The following is an 18394-nucleotide window of genomic DNA, read 5'->3' on the forward strand; positions in this document are numbered from 1 at the left end:
TATGATATGTTTGAAATGGAAGGAAAGCACGTTGTGCAAAACTAATTCGAAAAGCTTAGAGTTTGCACATAGAAGAGAAATCGTACAATAATAGGAAACATCAGATTTGTTTCCTGACATGAAGACCGGAAACACGCATGCCATTTTCCACACCGGAGGAAAGTCAGCATTATTTTAAACAGTTATTAAATATAGCAATCAATGCTGCTACAAAAATACAGCTGAAGGCTTTGATTATGGCGGCCGTCATGCCATCAGGCCCAGGAGACAAAGATAGTCTCAGACGCTTAAGACTCACAGTTATCAACTCCTCGTCAAAGAGAATGGAATTAGATGGTGCACCAGATGGGAGACAAACGGACTCACAATGTGGATGTTTGTAAACGAAGGGTTGATAGATTGATTTAATGTACTTTATTGAATGGGAAGGCCATGGATAGGGGTTAAGGGGAGTAGACAGAATCTTCATTGTTTAGGTCGTCACTCAAATCATATTGCTCTAACCAGGCCACTAAGGGAGCCATACTTGGCAAATATCATGTGTGTTAGAATCAGTTTCTAGAAGGAAACGGTAGTTCAGGCGGTAGGGTTTGATCTCGGAGTGTCAAGTCGAAAAAGCAGGGCAATCCCAGAGTAGATGAGATATGCCGCCGCTCGTTAGAGTCGTACAGTAGGGGCACGTAATCATTTCCTCTGTATCCTGACGCCAGCGGGCCGTAATACGTGGCGTGTAAGCCGCATGGGCGATGAGCTTATTCAAAAAGACTTCTTGACTTCGGTTGAGGTGGGTTTTTCGCGTAAAAGGTGGATCCGGTGTGGCCACCTGAATGCGATGCTGACTGAGGCTACGAAGGCTGGTCTGAGTATAGTGCATAAGGGTCTAGTAAGGATGAAGGAAGGGAGGTGGAGAAGTAAATGTGGATATCCAACCTGCCAAGGCAGCCGCGGCGTATGCCGGCTCATTGCCTCCTGATTCGTCCGAGTGACCTGGGGTCCACTGAATAACGACAGTTCTGGTTCGCGTTGGTGGCGTTTAAGGAGGCGCTGTATGGCCGTAGCAGTTGCATTTTGTGAACCCGGACTAGTCACTTCCTTGTACGCTTCATGGGAATCAGTAAAAATACGTATTGAACCAGTTCCGGTGCAAGGCACTCCTGACAAGGCTCCCCAAATCGCGAGGATTTCAACATGAACAATGGTACCACAAGTAGGTGGCAGGCATAAGCGCCTGAAAGGGAAGGGTTGTCATCGCATACCCAGCCAATTGATGCAAATTCGCTTGTAATCAAGGCGTCGGTTTATATGTCAGTCGTATAAACGATTCGCTCTTGTCGGTGATGGGCAGCGAGGAGCTCCCGGGAATGACAAAATTGCGGTTTATAGGCCGGCAATGGAGGCGTGTGACTACTGGCATCTGTCAAGGGGGAAGAGATGCATATAGGGCTGGTGTTTTGTCATTACGCTGTTAATCCCAGGCAAGCAGTCGACGCCCTTAGACAGTGTTCTCTAGACGTATTCGATGACGCGTCTATGACTCGGAATCGATGGTAGCGAGCGGTGGAAGAGCGACCAAACGCTCAAGTTCCGCTATAGGAGTGTGCTGAGGTAAACCGGTAATAGTGCGTAGTGTTGTGCGATGAAGGCGTTCGACCTTAGCAAAGTCAGTCTTCGACAGTTGGAGGACAGGTTTGCCATAGAGGATTTTTCCGACCGCTGCTGCTCGGGCCATCGCACGGCAGGCATGTTGCCGCGCACCGCCATGCCGGTTGGACACGTGACAAATAGTGTGTAGCAGTGCTGGCCAAAGGCGTTGTAGCTGACTAACACATTTCTGGGGACTGTGTCAGCTTGAGATGGGCAGGCCAAGAAAGCGGATTTGCCCATTTGAGGAGGTGATGGTGTGCCTCCGATGTGAAGATGGATCTGCATACTGGGGTTGGTTTTATGTTTTCCGTCGATACTAATCAATTCTCTTTTATGTGGAGCGAGTTCGAGGCCAATTTTAGTTAGTGTATCTTCAAGATAAAGAAGGGCCGCCTGAAGTTCAGTCTGCATAGAATACGTTTCTACGTAATCCGCTGCCTCGGTCCAGACAGTAATATCATCCGCATATATAGCGAATCTAGAGCTTGTGCCGAGTTCCAGATTTTTGACGACGCGTGTCATGGCCAAGTTGAACATTATAAACCTTCATGCAAGTAATAGGTTTTGGCCACCCATCCCGGAGCTTTGCCTTGTAGCTGAATGGGTCAAGATGTCAAAAAAGTGCGGATCCAGGTTTGAGCACGAGTACTACGAAAGCGCTTGGCGAGTTCCTCCAGGATAACCTCATGGCGAACATTGTCAAAGGCTTTGTTTATATCGATAGCCAGGAGATAGTCAGGTAGCGCTTTACGATGAGCTCTATTCAGAACTGGTCGCAAAAGCCAAAGGCAGTCATGAGTTCCGAGGTTAGGGCGGAAGCCGGCTTGCGCTGGATGAAATCCAGAACTGACGTATTAAATGTAGTGACGAATTCGGGTATGACGCAGGCGCTGGATGAGTTTACAGAGATGTGAATTCAGGGAGATTGGTCGCAAATTGCTAGGAAGTCGAGGATTTTTGTCAGGTTTTGGGATAGGAAGAATAAGAGAAAGCTTGAGATCATCCGGTACCGTTCCGGTTTCCCAGTAAGAATTAATGATGTCGAGAAGGGCATCCTAGGCTGCCGAGTCGAAAATGTTGGGCAATACTGTCGGCAACATCCCGAATTTCCGACCCCTGAGTCAACTAAGCTGATACTCGAATCTGATTTAATGGAACGCTTGCGAATGTATCGCCAGAACTGAGTAGGATGATTTGAGGCACTCATCTCTAAAGACTCAAAATAAGAGTCGTGGTCCCGCTTGTATAAGCGTTTGCAAACAGACCGCAAGCGGCGAAACTCATCTGCCCAATTGTCCAATCCAGGGCGTTTCGCTTTACGATGGGCCCGTTCCTTGAGTTTTAACGCCATTATCTACTCCCTTGAAAACCAGGAATGAAACTTTCTACGCGTAGGAGTACGAAGAGGTATGTACCGATGCATGCCGTCAAGAACTATTTCATTGAAGTGGCTGACTTGACCTTCGGAATCATTATTGTCGTCGAAAAGAGACCAGTCGACGGAAGAGCAGAAATGGAAAAGACCGACATAATCACCACACGCATACGCGAAATGGGGCGAATTGCTCTCCCGATCTGAATTAGTATAAGGTGAGGCAGAGACGGCAATAGTAACTACAAGTGGAGGGATAAATTTGTCATAGCGAGTCAGCGGTATGTCTGAACTCGAGACTCAGGCTTTCAAAATTAGATAGACAGATGTCAAGAATATTAGCGCAGCAGTTTTCAATGAAATTGTTTTGCTGCAAAAAGTTAAAGGCTATAAATCAAGTAGAGTGTGACACTTACTTAATATGTAATGATTGTTGTGAGAAGAAGTAAATGAGTTCTAGTTGATATCTGGAATATTAAAACAGCCTTAAATAAAAAGTTTGTGTTTGCTATGACGAGTTATAACATGTTCGATTGAGACCAGAACATCATCATAGGCTGGAGGAGGAAGATTCGGAGGAATGTAGAAAACTGCAAGTAAAAGTTTTTCATGTCAATTTAATGGAAACTCAAGCCCCACACATTCTTCAACAGTTTCCAGATCGGAACGTCGAACACACTGCACTGAACTGTTTGTTTGGCTCCTGTTTCAGGGCGGTCGCTACGAAAAACAGAGTAATAATTAGGAAAGAAATCAGTGGAAGGGATACCGCTTGACAGCCAAGTTTCGGTAACTACAAGAGTGGTATAACAACAGGACAAAATGCTAGAAAATAAATTCAAATCTTTTAGTCCGAAGAACCCGGTTGTTTCGATAATAGATGTTCAAATTAGGGGCCACTGCAATTTAGCGTCAGTTCTGAGGGATGCAGCATATCGTCGTGAAGCTTCCTACGAAAGTCCTTGTAAATGCAACCCAATAATAATAATAATAATAATAATAATAATAATAATAATAATAATAATAATAATAATAATAATAATAATAATAATAATAATAATAATAATAATAATAATAATATTAATAATAATAATAATAATAATAATAATAATAATAATAATAATAATAATAATAATAATATTATTATTATTATTATTATTATTATTATTATTATTATTATTATTATTATTATTATTATTATTATTATTATTATTATTATTATTATTATTATTATTATTATTATTATTATTATTATTATTATTGAAGACCACATGGTTGTTCCTGCACACATTAAATAAAGATTGATTGATTAATATTATATATAATATTAGCCTAAAATGAAAGGAAAGGAATTGCTACCAGCTCGGACAGTTCTTTTCAAACCGTCAACACCGAGAGTTTAAAGAGGCCGGTCGATGACCTTTTTTCTCAGTAACGAACGTTGCTACTACCGGATGGGCTTGTTGTTGTAGGTTGTGAGCGATTGCTAATAAGTATATGTTCGAAAGCAAGTGCACTCTTTAGGAATTGGTTACTGGGGAAGTGTTCAGAACGAGGATGCGAAAGGAGGAATATAAAGGCGGGAACATTAACGTTGTCGTGTTAAGCCCGAAATTCGGTTCCTAAGAGTCTCTTATAACTTTTATACCAGCAAACACTTGAATAGCAGTACGTGTTCTAAAAGCGCTTCTTGCATTTCAGCAGTAATGACAGTTCTAACACCACGTACCTATGCTGTGTGCTACAAATGCCATCATAGAATAAGGAAATCCTTGCTCGACTAGTTCATACTTGTTAGTATCTGATTATAGACAACAAAACAAGCACATACACAAAGAAGGGAAACAGGATTGAGAGCGCAGTCCTGACTTCCAGCCGTGTATCTGTGCGCGTTTCGGACAATTAGTCAAAGATGATTTACTATAGGTAATGAAGAAAGTACAATCTTTTAATTTTATTAGCAGCAGAAAGAATTCGTTTGTGCCAGAATTCACATGTGGATAATTTTATTTCCTGATGTGTAAATTGTGATGTGTAAATCGAGAACCACAGGTTTTCGCTAGCCGGAGAAAGTATAATTAGCGCTTGGTGATAAGAATTAGGGTTGCTTTATGATCCCTTATAAAAGCGCTTTTAGAAATTTAGTTGAACGAACTGCTTCACATAAACGGGGGGTTTAGGTCCATGTGATATTTATATAGCTCCTCACGGAAGCCGTATGGCTGTACTTACGTTAATAATATGTAATTGTTACTCCGTTTATTAGTGGTTTCATTTATTCTATAGACTGCTTCTTAACCATTTTCGTTAAGGTAGTTGTTTCAAGAAGGAAATTGCAAGCGTGGTGCGTAAGTACACTCACAGGTGAAGCGACCATACTTACCAAACATTTCTTACCGTCCGGATGGTTTTTACCTTTGCATTCGCACGTTCGGTAATATATATTCTGTAAAGAGAAAGTACAGAATGCTTTACTTGTTTTGTTTTTTTTGTCCCAGAATTCACAAACTTGCAAATCATATATTGCGGAGATCAGATTCACTACTATTTTTTAAGAACCGAAAAATGTTTCCGCCGTAAATGATGAAATGAGGACATCTGCTGCACAAGGACCGGAAGCGCTTGCATTGCGCACTTAGCACGCTAATTCGGTCCTCAGCACCAGTAGTGTGGCTCTTAGAAAACCGACAATATTAAGCTCTAGAATTCCTCTGAAGCGCACGTATCGTATCGAACTTTCTTCGAGATTTAGAAAAACTAGTGGAACTAGACCCTGCGTATAAGCGTGTGAATATCAGTAAATCAGTAAAGTATATGACCGTTTTTGTTTTGCTACATATCTCTGCATTCTGCCGTAAGATCAACCTCAGTTGTGGCATTATACAGTACTGGTCATGCATTCCGCGTTCCATGTTAGCTCTCTCCCTGGATACTTGTTATGGCAGCGACCTTCCAGATGCGCACTCCTCTGTTTTCGCAATATGCTTCCAAGCTAGTATGCCACATATGAGCTTTGTCCCGCTTTGGTATTTTTCTTGAATTTTCCTCTCCTATAGCTTCTTGTAACACAGCAAGTAGTGTTCCCCTTTCCCATTTTCTTTATGACTACCCTTGGTTGAGGGTGCCTCGCATAATTCGATATTACCAGCGGTCCAGAGCGGCAGGTGACAGCTACACCATTCAAGAAATCGACTTAAACCTCCACACACTTAAATAATTGTGTTGAAATAAACTCAATATACTGCAGTTGGCGGTTTACATAGGCTGTTCACAATAGCCGAGTTTCTTGCGGCCATCGCTTCAAAGGAAACGTAAACACAGTCCGTTGGCATATAGACTTACATGTGATATCATGGATACTGAAATGTCAGAATTAGAAAGATTCCTTGGGGTCCTGATCACAATTTAAACCTCTGGAGAAATCGCCACCGCATAAAAACACCGCAAGGTGGTCAATCCTAGATCTCGGAAAGCCTCCTAGCAAGTGTGAGCAACATTTCCCCAACAACGCTACATGAGTACTTTGTCAGCTGCTCTCAACGAATGTTATCTATGTGAATTTCATTATCTCTTTAATGGTACCACTCCTACTACCCAGCTCCGACTGGCTTTAGCACTGAATTGGGCGAATGCTATGAGTTGGGCCTCATTTACAATGCTAATGGGAGGAATATCACGCGAAGTCTGCTCGCTTCTAAGAGTAGATCTAAAAGGAGAAATGAATAAGCAACGTCACTCTAGTGATCATCGTCATTCTGCGTTAATGCGATCTCAAATCTCGAGTATGCCACTTTCTGAGTTAGTTCATGAAATATCATTCAGTCTCCATACGCATCCGCAGATACTGTGCTTGGTACCTCAAAGTAAAAGTGTGTACCCTAATACTCCCTGCTAGACCAAGGATTATTTACAACAGTACTTCCGTACTTGGTATGACATGGTAGTCATAAGCTACGCTTGCGGGGCTGATAGCGTATAGATACATTCGCTTGCAACTAAATAAATGGGCCCAAACGGGGCGTGTCATGCAATTAGTTTCTCGTAAGTAACAATAGCAACTAATTTCCTGGGTGCAAGGCAAATGTGTGGTATTTTTAATAATAAAAACTGTGGATACAACAAATCCACTTTTAAGGATATGACGCGATAGCGTTAGTCTACTAAGCTGCAATGCTATATAACTGAAGCTCTTAGGCGACCACCCAACTTATGCAGCCTCGCTTTAACTGCGTGGCTGGCCTAGGAGCGTCGTTTTTGACTCGACATCCCAGAACACTGGAAGGTTGATTCTCATTCCACCCCCCATTCCAACTCAATTAGGCCACCCGTGCCTTTAACGCTTTGGATTAAATTGACCGGATAGTCTAATTTGGGCTAACTACGCATTACCAGGTGCGAGTACAAGTAGCCCTCCTTCCGTCTTTTTTTTTCTAAACATCCTGATATCTGAAAGGAACATTTACTGACTTGATGAGATGCTGATGCTGGCAGTACTTTAAATGAATTCGATGAGGTGCAAGACACCAGCAATGACCACGCGAGCAGTTCAGAGAGCTGTCGGCTGTAGGGTATGAGTGGATGCGGTTATAACCAGTACTCCCGCAAGAGGCGTAGTAAACTTTCGGAGCGAGCGGCAGAGTTTGTGCCTGCGGAACCAGTGTCAAATAACGCAAGGGTACCGATGTCCTCAATGGAAAGGTTTATCAAATTCGTCGGTGAAAAATGAGGGCTTAGTCCATTCGATGGAAACGCAGTTCCTATTTCCGGAACTGCGATAACTGGTTTTCCAGCGGCATTGTCGAAAGACGCTGCATGAAAGACACCGAGCGGTGATACGGAGATGGGGAGCTGCGATGACCAGATGGGAGGTATTCGGAGGCGTGGGGCTCAGAAATCGGGGGTAGGGCAAACTGCTGAGGAGGGTTGTGAGCGTCCGCCCAATGATCGGCTTCCTCAGAAGAGGGCACGACGCGGTGGCAGGAGTGAGGCATCATTTCCTCAGCGATGCCACAGGCGTCCAAAATTGGTAAGTTGTCCCATGTACGTCAAGGTTGCGAACGTTGGGGGCGCGACCGGACAGCAGGAGCGGGGTTGAATGGAGGGGAATCTCAAAAAAGGAGCAAGCACTGGCGGTGGCTGCCGGGCTGTGTCTGTGTAAGAGGCGCCGTGATGACAGGTGCAACAATGGGGGTGCTTCAAAGGGAGGCGCTGCAACGGGAAGTGATTGACATAGTCGCGATATGGCTTCGGACACATGCTCCCTGATCATGTGTGGGTGCCAGATTAGATGGCGTATTCAGTATAGAGGAGAGCAGCGATAATTTGCCGAGTGACCACCTAATGGACAAACAGATTGTTGTCGAAAATTAGAGTACTGCTGATTTCCGTCCTCGAGTCAATGCTGTTAAGTCTCGGCCTTTGCTGAGGGCAATCGGGAGAAGACTTCCTCTGCGCAGCTCGTCATAGCTCTGGCAGAGGTAGACAATCTCGCTGACGGAGGTGGGGTTCTTGGCAAAAAGCATGTAAAAGACGTCGTCCTAAATGGCCTTGAGCACATGCTTGATGCTGTCACGCTCGGCTTTGGATACACTGACGCGCTCGTATAGGTCGACTACGTCGTCTGTGTATATGATGAAGCTTTATGTGAAAAGTTTGGTTGGGTTTGTGGGGTTTAACGCTTTGGGACATTAAACCCCACAAACCAAACCACACCTTTCAAAAGCCAGATGGGTGCAAGAGCGATGACGCTGCTAAGCTGAAGTTTGCGCACCGCCGGACGTCCGAAGATGTGAATGAAGGGAGGCTTGAAACCGGACCAGTTGACGAATTACGGTTTGTAGTTTTTGAACAAGAGGTTGTCAAGATTTGTCCTGTAAAATACGACGTTCGTGAGCACCATGCTGTCATCCTACCGATTATGGGAGTTCATATATTCGTAGGAGGACAGCCAGTGCTCCACATCGTGGTTGTCTATGCCACTATAATGGCAGGATCCCATTAGTTAAAGGCACTGTGGCAGGTTTCCACGACTGGAATGAGAAGCGGCTGGCTGGTTGACCTCAGACGGTAATGTAGCAAGCGCTCAACTGCGCAGCTCCAGGATGATTCCCAGCACACTCCAACAAGGGAAAGATGGATTTATCGGCTTTGATGATGCGACGCTAACGCTGGCAGCACTTGAGCTTAGATGAAGCAGAGTAGAACCACTAGCCGCAGGGAATAACTTAAAATAAGAGAGAAGTTGAGATGCTATGGTGCTGAATTGTCAAAGTTTTCATTACACGTTCCCTTTTATTCGGTCTAGCTTACTTCCGCTGGCATATAAGATGCATGAAGACCAAGTTGGAAATAGCGTCACATATATATATAGAGCCCCGCGTTATCCAAGAAGTACGAATGTTCCTCCTCTGCCTTAAGAGTAGAGCTTCCTTTCGAGGGTTTCAAGCGTCCCCGAGTGCCCGATTTAAAATAGCTGCCCAATGTGGCAGCTCACGATCCCTCTGCGGCATCTGCTCTTGTGACACCTCACAACCCGCCCACCAATTAGTATCAAGCTATGTCAACTGCAAAGTACCATCTTCTAGAGTATGTTAGTCACAAGAGATCACATAGACAGACGAACGGACGGACTGGCGTACTACAAACGGCTTTTAACCGAAATGGAGGTCCTAGTGCTGGCTCACTAAACAGTTAGTGGTCGCTCCTTGGAGCTCTGATGCAGGCGATAACAAGCAAGGGTTGTTTAGCATTAATAGGGAAAGCCAACCTGATGACGCTGGTTTCCACAGGAGGAATTCTAGGCACGCTCTTGGAAAAGTTTTAACCTCGCCTTCGTCGTCTAGTGCAACAGTGATAGACAGCCGCCACTCGCACTTTGGTATCAAATAGTCCGGAAGGAACACATTGCACATCTTTTATTGAGTGTAGCCTGATGTTAACGCAAAAGGCTTAAAATACTAGTTCATCACAAAATCCGACGTCAGCATTGTCGGCGTTCTGGGTGGAAAATCACGGTCATGCCTCTTACAGGCGGTAGTGGCCCGGTGACATGGTAGGGCACTTTCTGATCGTCGCTTTGCTTAACGTTGCGTGCCATGATAAGGCTTCGTTGGCAGCTGCCACGAACTCGGGCTTTGCCTCAGAGATTGCAGGGTGAGATAGAAATCCATCTCTCCAGGACCCTTGAATCCCGAGTCAAGCACGTTTCTCGTAGTCCATGCGGAGGCGTTCGTAAGGATTGGGTAATGCTTTGCTTTATATCTACGTTGGGTTGCCATCCAACGAGAGCGGCATAGTGCGACTGCACGATAATGTGTATGTGTGAGATAATAGGGGCCCAAATAAAAGATGAGTTATCAAAAAGAAAGTAGAAGTGGGAAAATTCTTAAACAAACAAAACAGATTCCATTCCAAATCTTGCAAATCGTCATCGGTCAGTATAGACAACAGCGAAATGGCGGTAAAGTGGCCATCATGAAACGTTGTGCAAGTTTTTAAGGCATGAGACCTTACTGACCCTTTGAACTACCATCTCATTTCATGAACATACATCTCATGTGGACGTTTTCAGCATATACTGTCCGCGCTGGGAATCACCTGGTTGATACTGCAGTATTCTTTTCCAATCAGCACGGTTTCAGGGCAAGGCCGTATTACATGCGGGAGCGCTTCTTGCTAGACTAAGCTAACTCACCTAACGTAACATTACGCTTCTGATTGCATGCCTAAATTATACAGCATGAGCCCGTGGATTTCGGCCTCCTCAGCAATCTCTAGACGAAGGCTAAAACAGTTCAAGGATCTCTAAGGTCGCATATTATAGTGAAGGCCTCTCAAAGAAACGGGAATATGTGAATAAAATATTTTTTGCTAAAGAACAAAACAATCTCAGTGACCGCCATCCACGACGTGCATGCAAGAGTGCAGCCGGTACCGCGAATAGCAGATGACATGAGGACGTCAGCGTTGACGTGTGATGTCAGCGGCCAATGGCTGCCAGACCAGAAAGCTGATTCAGATAATAATAATAAAAATTAATTTTAAACCTCCCTATGCACGGAACGAGCTCAAATTTCGAAAATGTGTAATTTAACGTGTGAGGAGCGAAATGTAATAATCAGTTTAAGCTCAGTCGTTAGCTGTCAAGACTCCTTTAGGGCGTCATCAACGTCTAGACAACCAAAAAATTCGTATCCCAGTTCACAGGTGCCTTGCAGGTGTCAGTTGGTAGACTACGTGGCAAAGTGGTGATTAGTCGGCGCGGGGCGTGACGTAACAAGGCTGCTTCGTTTCGGATAGTGAGCAGGTAATTAAGCAGACATTCTGCAGGGTTGTGACTTAATGTACAAGGTTCGTAACATCAGCTAAAGAGCAATAAAATGACTTTGAATATATAAACACTTAAGCTTAAAAACAAAAAATGAAGGGGGTCAAGGAGAACCTAACTGCTACCCTTCATGCCTCAAGTCGTGCACGCTACTTCTGCACCACAAGGAGCGTTCGTTAAGTGAGATTTTTCAGTTACCGTATGCAATACATTCATGCCTTAGAGCTGTCATCAAGGAGGGGAGTAGAATATGAACGTCTACGAGGCCGCAAATGCCACACACATTTGTTACGAAAGAAAAATGGAGTCAAGAAAGCAGCCATTAACACAGCTCAAACCATCTGTTAAGCGACCTGATGCTGAAAGAGACGTTAAGTAGTAAAATTAATTATTTGACACATTCGATCGTTTTCGCGATTCAGTTGTCATTGTCGATACACTTAGAGATGATATATATTTTACACATTAAATGCCTGTAACAATGCGAATACTGTCAGAACCCGAGCAAGCTGTCGCTTGTGATAATAACTAAGCGAAAGCGATTCAGGTATCATTATCATCATCATCAGCTTGACTATACCCACTGCAAGGCGAAGGCCTCTCCCATATTTCTCCATTTAACCCGGTTCTGTGCTAGCTGCACCCACTTGACACCTGCGAACTTCTTAACCTCATCCGCTCACCCACCTTTCTGCCGCCCCCTGCTACGCTTTCCTTCCCTTGGAATCCAGTTTGTTACCCTAAGCGAGCATCGGGTATCCTTTCTTCGCACTACATGTCCTGCCCATACCCATTTCTTCTTGATTTCCACTAGAATGTCGGTAACTTGAGTTATTTCTCTGAACCACTCTGCACGCTTTCTCTCTCTTAATGTTACCCCTACCATATTACGTTCCATAGCCCTCTGGGTTGTCCTCAACTTAAGTAGAACGCTCTTGGTTAGCCTCCACGTTTCAGCCCCATAGGTGAGTACAGGCAAGATGCAACTGTTGTATACTTTCCTCTTGAGCGATACCGGTAAGCTGCTAGTCATATTCTGCGAGTGCTTGTCAAATGCGCTCCATCCCAATCTTATTCTTCTTGTTATTTCCTTTTCATGGTCTTATTCTTCTTGTCATTTCCTTTTCATGGTTCATGCGATTAATACCTGTCCTAAGTAGCCATATTCGCCTACTATTTCCAGTACTTCGCTCCCTAATGTAAACTGCTGCTGCTTCCCGAGGTTGTTGAACATTACATTAGTCTTCTGCATATTGATTTTCAAGCCTACCTTTCTACTTTTCCTGTCTAGGTCATCAATCATTATTTGGAGTTCATCCCCCGAGTTGCTTAGCAAGGGAATTTTATCAGAAAATCGCATATTACGGTGGTATTCTTCATCTACCCTTATACCTAACTGCCCCCATTCCAAGTCTCTGAATACTTCCTCTAAGCAAGCTGTGAATAGTACTGGGGAGATTGTGTCTCCTTGCCTAACACCTTTCTTTATGGGAATTTTGTTACTTTCTTTATGCAGAACTATGGTTGCTGTGCAGCAACTGTATATATCTTCACAATTTCACGTACGGCTCGTCTACCCCCTGATTTCGCATTGCCTGCCTCACCGCCGAGGTTTCAACCGAGTCAAATGCTTTTTCGTAATCAATGAATGCTATGTATAAGGGCTGGTTATATTCCAAGCAATGTTTTATCACCTGGTTGATGGTATGGATATGATCGATAGTAGAGGCCGTTTCCAAAAACCTGCTTAATGCTTTGCTTGATTGCAGCCTAAGGTTGTCCTGATCCTATTAGCGATTACCTTAGTAAATACCTTATACGTAACAGACAGTAAGATGACTGGTCTGTAATTTTTAAGGACCTTAGAGTCCCCTTTCTTATGAATGAGGATAATGTTTGCATTCTTGCATGGTTTCGGTACCGTCGATGACACCAGGCACTGCGTATGCAGGGTGGTCCGGTTTTCTAGCACAATATCCTCCCCGTCCTTGACCAAATCTGTAGTTATCTGATCCTCTCTAGCTTATTTCTCCCTTTTCATAATTTCTAATGCTTTCTTGGCCTCGTCCTTCGTCACTGGTGGAACGTCTGACTGTTTTTCCCTCTTTCCAATCTCATTACAGTCCTGACTACTTTGGCTACTGTAGAGATTTACATATAACTCCTCCGCTACTTTGACTATCTTGTCCATATTCGCGATGACGTTGCCTGTCTTGTCCCTTATCGCATACATCTGGTTTTTGCTTATGCCCAATTTGTCCTTTACCGCTTTAAGGCTTAGCCCGTTCTTTACAGCATGCTCAATTTTATCCATGTTATACTTCCTTATATCGGCCACCTTGCTCTTATTGATTAGTTTGGATATCTCGACCAATTCTATCTGGTCTGTTGGGTTGGAAGCTTTCATACTCTGGCGTTTCTTAATCAAATTTTTGGTGTCCTTAGACAGCTTACCGGTATCCTCTCTAACTATCCTACCGCCTACTTCTACAGGGCACTCAGTAATGATATCTCTGAAATTACTATTCAATGCTTATAGGGTAATAGCCTTGGTTAGAGCTGAATATCTATTTTATAGCGAGATCCTTAACTCTTCTGCCCTCCCCCTCACCGCTAATTCGTTGATGGGTTTCTTTCTTACTAATCTGTTGCGTTCCTTCTTCAGATTTAGGCTAATTTGGGACCTCACCATCCTGTGGTCACTGCATCGCACTTTCCCGATTGCCTCTACATCTTGCACAATGGCGGGGGTTGAACACAGTATGAAGTCAATTTGATTTTTAGTCTCCCCGATAGGACGTTTCCATGTCCATTTCCGGTTCTTCCGTTTCTGAAGAAGGTATTCATGATTCTCGAGTTACTACGCTCTGCAAACTCAATTAGTAACTCCCCCCCGGCCATTCAGGTATATATTTGCTAAATGATCATTCTTGAAAAGGTTTAAGGTGGTCGCCGCCAAAATTGGTTTCTTGAACTCCGTGGGATGTGCGCATTTAGGCATGGTAGAATGAGTAAGTTTAATTTTGAACGACAAGAGTAGCTACCAAAAATGAAACTAGTGAAATGTGAGACGATTTATGCGTAGTTACTCATTTCGAAACAAACATGACATTATGCATGGAATATAACATAATGCCGAAAATCGTTGACGACATTATTTATAGTTGTTTTTAACAGGCGCCAGTAGGCGCCCTATGACTGTGATTGTAGCGCATAGAAAGACCTTTTTCGTGTTCATTGTCGAAGAGACGTGGCTTTATAAATTGTTTTGCAGTGGAAGATGCGCCAAGACTTTTCCAACGAACGCGACTGCTCCTTTCAACGCCACCATTGTTGTCATATTCGTTTGCGTGTGCAAGTCAGGCCAAACCTTGTTTCTTTAAGTACAACGCTGATCTCGATATTTCTCGCTTTTGGAATTATCAGTTACACGTGACAATATTTTATTTCTACTCTTCTTTATGACAATTGTTTCTTACATTGGCTAAATGGCCAACATTGCCATTTCCTGGCATAATTATTGATGTCAGACAACTTTTGAATGGCCCGCAAAATGCAGATGAGCAGGTAAAAGTTGCAAAATGTGATTTTATTCCCTTGGTCTAGCTCCAGTTGCCAGTGTGGTTACATTTTATCTACTCTGTAAACTGGGGTATACAGCCCGCGTACGTGAGAAATTTAAATGCTCTGGCATGAGTAGTCTAGAAAGCTGAACAGTGCCATATCAGCGACATAAAAGAGACAACTAAAATGCCCAACACAATCTTTGATAACAGAAGCTTACTGCCTATTGGAATCTAACCAGTAATAGGTGCGCACGAGTAGTAAAAAAAAATCCTCTTTTAGTCAAAATGAACCATATAGAAAGCTTTAGAGAAAGCACAAGAAACACCAACAACATGTTTTGACTCCTTTCTGCTGTTGAAAAAAGCGTGATACTTACTTTCCCAATTAGCCTAGTGGGTTTTCCACACGCAAGAGGGTCGTTAACCTGGCTAACTCTCTTTTGCTGTCTGTTGCAACCTAATGATGAGAAAGTTGCATGTTTGGTTATATTTCCTAAAATGTTTGAAGCTGTACAGGTCGAAAACATATAAAATAAAGCTTCGCGTAACAATACAGACACAAGCAGTTGAAAGACACACACCACGAGGATATTTTGAGCTTTTCTAATTGCAGTGCCGAGTATTTTACAATGCAGAACAACTTGAATTCGGGCTTCTTAATTGTCACAGCAAGCAATAAAAGCCTCCTGCACTGGTGCTTTAACTGCGTATATATGTCGAGCACTTTATGCTGAGATGTAGCAAAATGCGTATTATCTCGCCGCGTCATCGGTTGTCTGCTTTTGTGCACTTCGATGCCACTGTGACTGCTAGGCTAATAAACGTCACTTTCATTATTTGAGGTGCTTCTTTCACGGCCACAGCACTCTTGTCGGAAGCTTCCGAAATTGAATTACATCGACTGCGGAGAAGTCTCAAGAAAACAAGAAAACTGTGGATAAACGCGGTAGTACATGCAAGACGGCCAATCGATTGAAATGCAATCATTTTATTTCGAGAGAAACGTGCGAATTCAACAATTTGTTTAGCTCTACAATAAGATCCAATAGTTAAAAAAAAATTATTTTGAGCACAGCTCACCCAAGTATGTGGTTTGCCAAGTGAATTAATGTATCCGTCTCTCATATTTATCACAACTCAAGATGACAATGGGAAAGAATTATGTCTGTGTTCACTGGGCTCGGGCTGAAGTTAGAGGCGATATCGAAGACACGGCGCGAGATAGTGGGAACAAAACAGATGGGCTTCGGCGGCAGCCACAAGTTCTGAGAACTTGGTGGGTTTGAATCCATTCCACTCCGACGGCTCTTGCTTTTATCTCATCTGGTGAGAGGCATGAAACATATTTGAGGCTTGTTGTGGCTGTGGCAAAATGTGCATTCCCATAAAAACGCTTCCTTACTCAAAGCGGTACGCTACTCTTGCTTAGCTGTGATGCTTGCGCACTGCGCAGAAATATGCTTGAATTCGTTCGTGTCGTTGTGCCTAAAAGTGTGGGGGCGCCGTCAACCTCGATAGGGAGGGCCTAGCGCATTAGAGACAAAAAAGTTAAAGTTGTCCAAAGGTCTTTTAGTTTCACTTGATACCTGAGCCAACAAATACAGCCGAGTAATAAGACATACGCAGTATCGATTTTCGCAAACAACGTCATATTTACAGAAGCCAATAAGTTCATAAATTGAGCCCCTAAGAGCACTACATACGAAACAATGCCGATGCTATGTAGTTAAAGCAATGTAGTTAATGTGTATCATCATCAGCCTGACTATACCACCTGCAGAGCAAAGGCCTCTCCCATATTTCTCCAATTAGCCCGGTTCTGTGCTAGCTGCATCCACTTGACCCCTGCGAACTTCTTAACCTCATCCGCCCACCTAGTTTTCTGCCGCCCCCTGCTACGCTTTCCTTCCCTTGGAATCCAGTTTGTTACCCTCAGCGACCATCGGTTATCCTCTCTTCGCACTACATGTCCTGCCCATGTCCATTTCTTCTTCTTAATTTCCACTAGAATGTCGGTAACTTGAGTTATTTCTCTGACCCACTCTGCACGCTTTCTATCTCTTAATGTTACCCCTACCATTTTTCGTTCCATAGCCCTCTGCGTTGACCTCAACTTAAGTAGAACCCTCTCGGTAAGCCTCCACGTTTTAGCCCCATAGGTGAGTACAGGTAAGATGCAAGTGTTGCATACTTTCCTCTTGAGCGATACCGGTAAGCTGCTAGTCATAATCTGCGAGTGCTTGCCAAATGCTCTCCATCCCAATCTTATTATTGTTGTTATTTCCTTCCATGATCCGGATCTGCGGTTACTACTTGTCCTAAGTAGACATATTCGCCTAATACTTCCAGTGCTTCGCTACCTAACGTAAACTGCTGTTTCTTCCCGAGGCTATTCAACATTACCTTAGTCTTCTGCATCACCAATTTTTTAACAAGCAAAGATTCTCAGAAAAGAACTGGAGAGGTCTTTGCTGGGCGTATATTCCGGTTGATGATTATGATCACGATCATTGTGAGAGTGGTTACTGATATGAACATATTCAATTACTTCCTAGTAAATTTAATGGGGGTGTTTAGAGTAAGAGAAATGAATATACGTCTTACACCTCAGGAACATTATATGTGTGGAGAATATAACCGGAGATCAGCCTAACTACTGCCTCACTGCACGGCGGGACACGTTAAACGGTTAAATTCTTTCGTTCTGTTATTTATAAGAGCAGCATTGCTTCTGTCGTGTCGCCAGGCTGTAAAAAGAAGCCTCGAAGCTATGGCCTTTTGAGTGTTAAATCTTTACTGCCCTTATTACGTTATAACCTTGGTTGGCGGGCAGACGACTTCAATGTAAAAAAATGATAACGGACAATTTAGACGTACTACTGAAGGCAAGAATTGGAGGAAACTTCAATATTTTTTTATTCACGCGCACCTCATGTCCTTAAGAAGATGCTTTTGCTTTAAAGTGTAAATATTTTGATCTCTGGGGCCGAACGGGATTTGGAAAATTTCTCCTATGGCTGAAAATAAGACCGCTAAAAACGAAAACATCAGTACGCAAAAAAAGTCAAAAACAATTATGTGAACCCTTTGGTCATTTGAATCGAAAACGTGGTCTAACAAATTTTCGAATCATGCACTGTTGTGCACGTTGGTAATACTGCTCGTTATATCATTACAGGCTTGGTAGACCACTCCGAAGCTTTGCAATACATCATGAATTCATCTTGCAGGTCAAGTGCACAATTACCCGGAAAGGATACAACTTATGAACCCCATATAAGAATAACATTTCTAATCTTTGCATACATATAATTTTTGGCATACTATATTGCCAAGACATAATTATTTCAGAGAGCAATCAATTGCACTGATGCGGAGAAAAATTTCACATTATGACAGCTATTATTTGGTTTATGTTCTTGTTCTATGCCTCCCATCGTGAACCAGTATCATCATGACTGACGCTTCACCATGTGTACGCCGTTT

At 43.3% G+C, this 18394-nt stretch overlaps 1 long non-coding RNA gene across 1 annotated transcript in view; it reads right to left on the bottom strand.

The window, feature by feature from the left end:
• The window catches only part of LOC146193475 (uncharacterized), a 92795-nt gene that overhangs the window by 45431 nt on the left and 28970 nt on the right, over nt 1-18394 (bottom strand). The window contains exons 3-4 of the long non-coding RNA XR_014706458.1: nt 15286-15365; nt 5400-5462 (exon numbers count right to left, since the gene is read on the bottom strand). This is a non-coding gene — a long non-coding RNA (uncharacterized LOC146193475). The remainder of the gene's footprint in view (nt 1-5399; nt 5463-15285; nt 15366-18394) is intronic.

The sequence above is a fragment of the Amblyomma maculatum genome, chromosome 4 (genome assembly GCF_055883805.1).
Source record: "Amblyomma maculatum isolate TAMU_Amacu chromosome 4, ASM5588380v1, whole genome shotgun sequence".
Lineage (NCBI taxonomy): Eukaryota > Metazoa > Arthropoda > Arachnida > Ixodida > Ixodidae > Amblyomma > Amblyomma maculatum.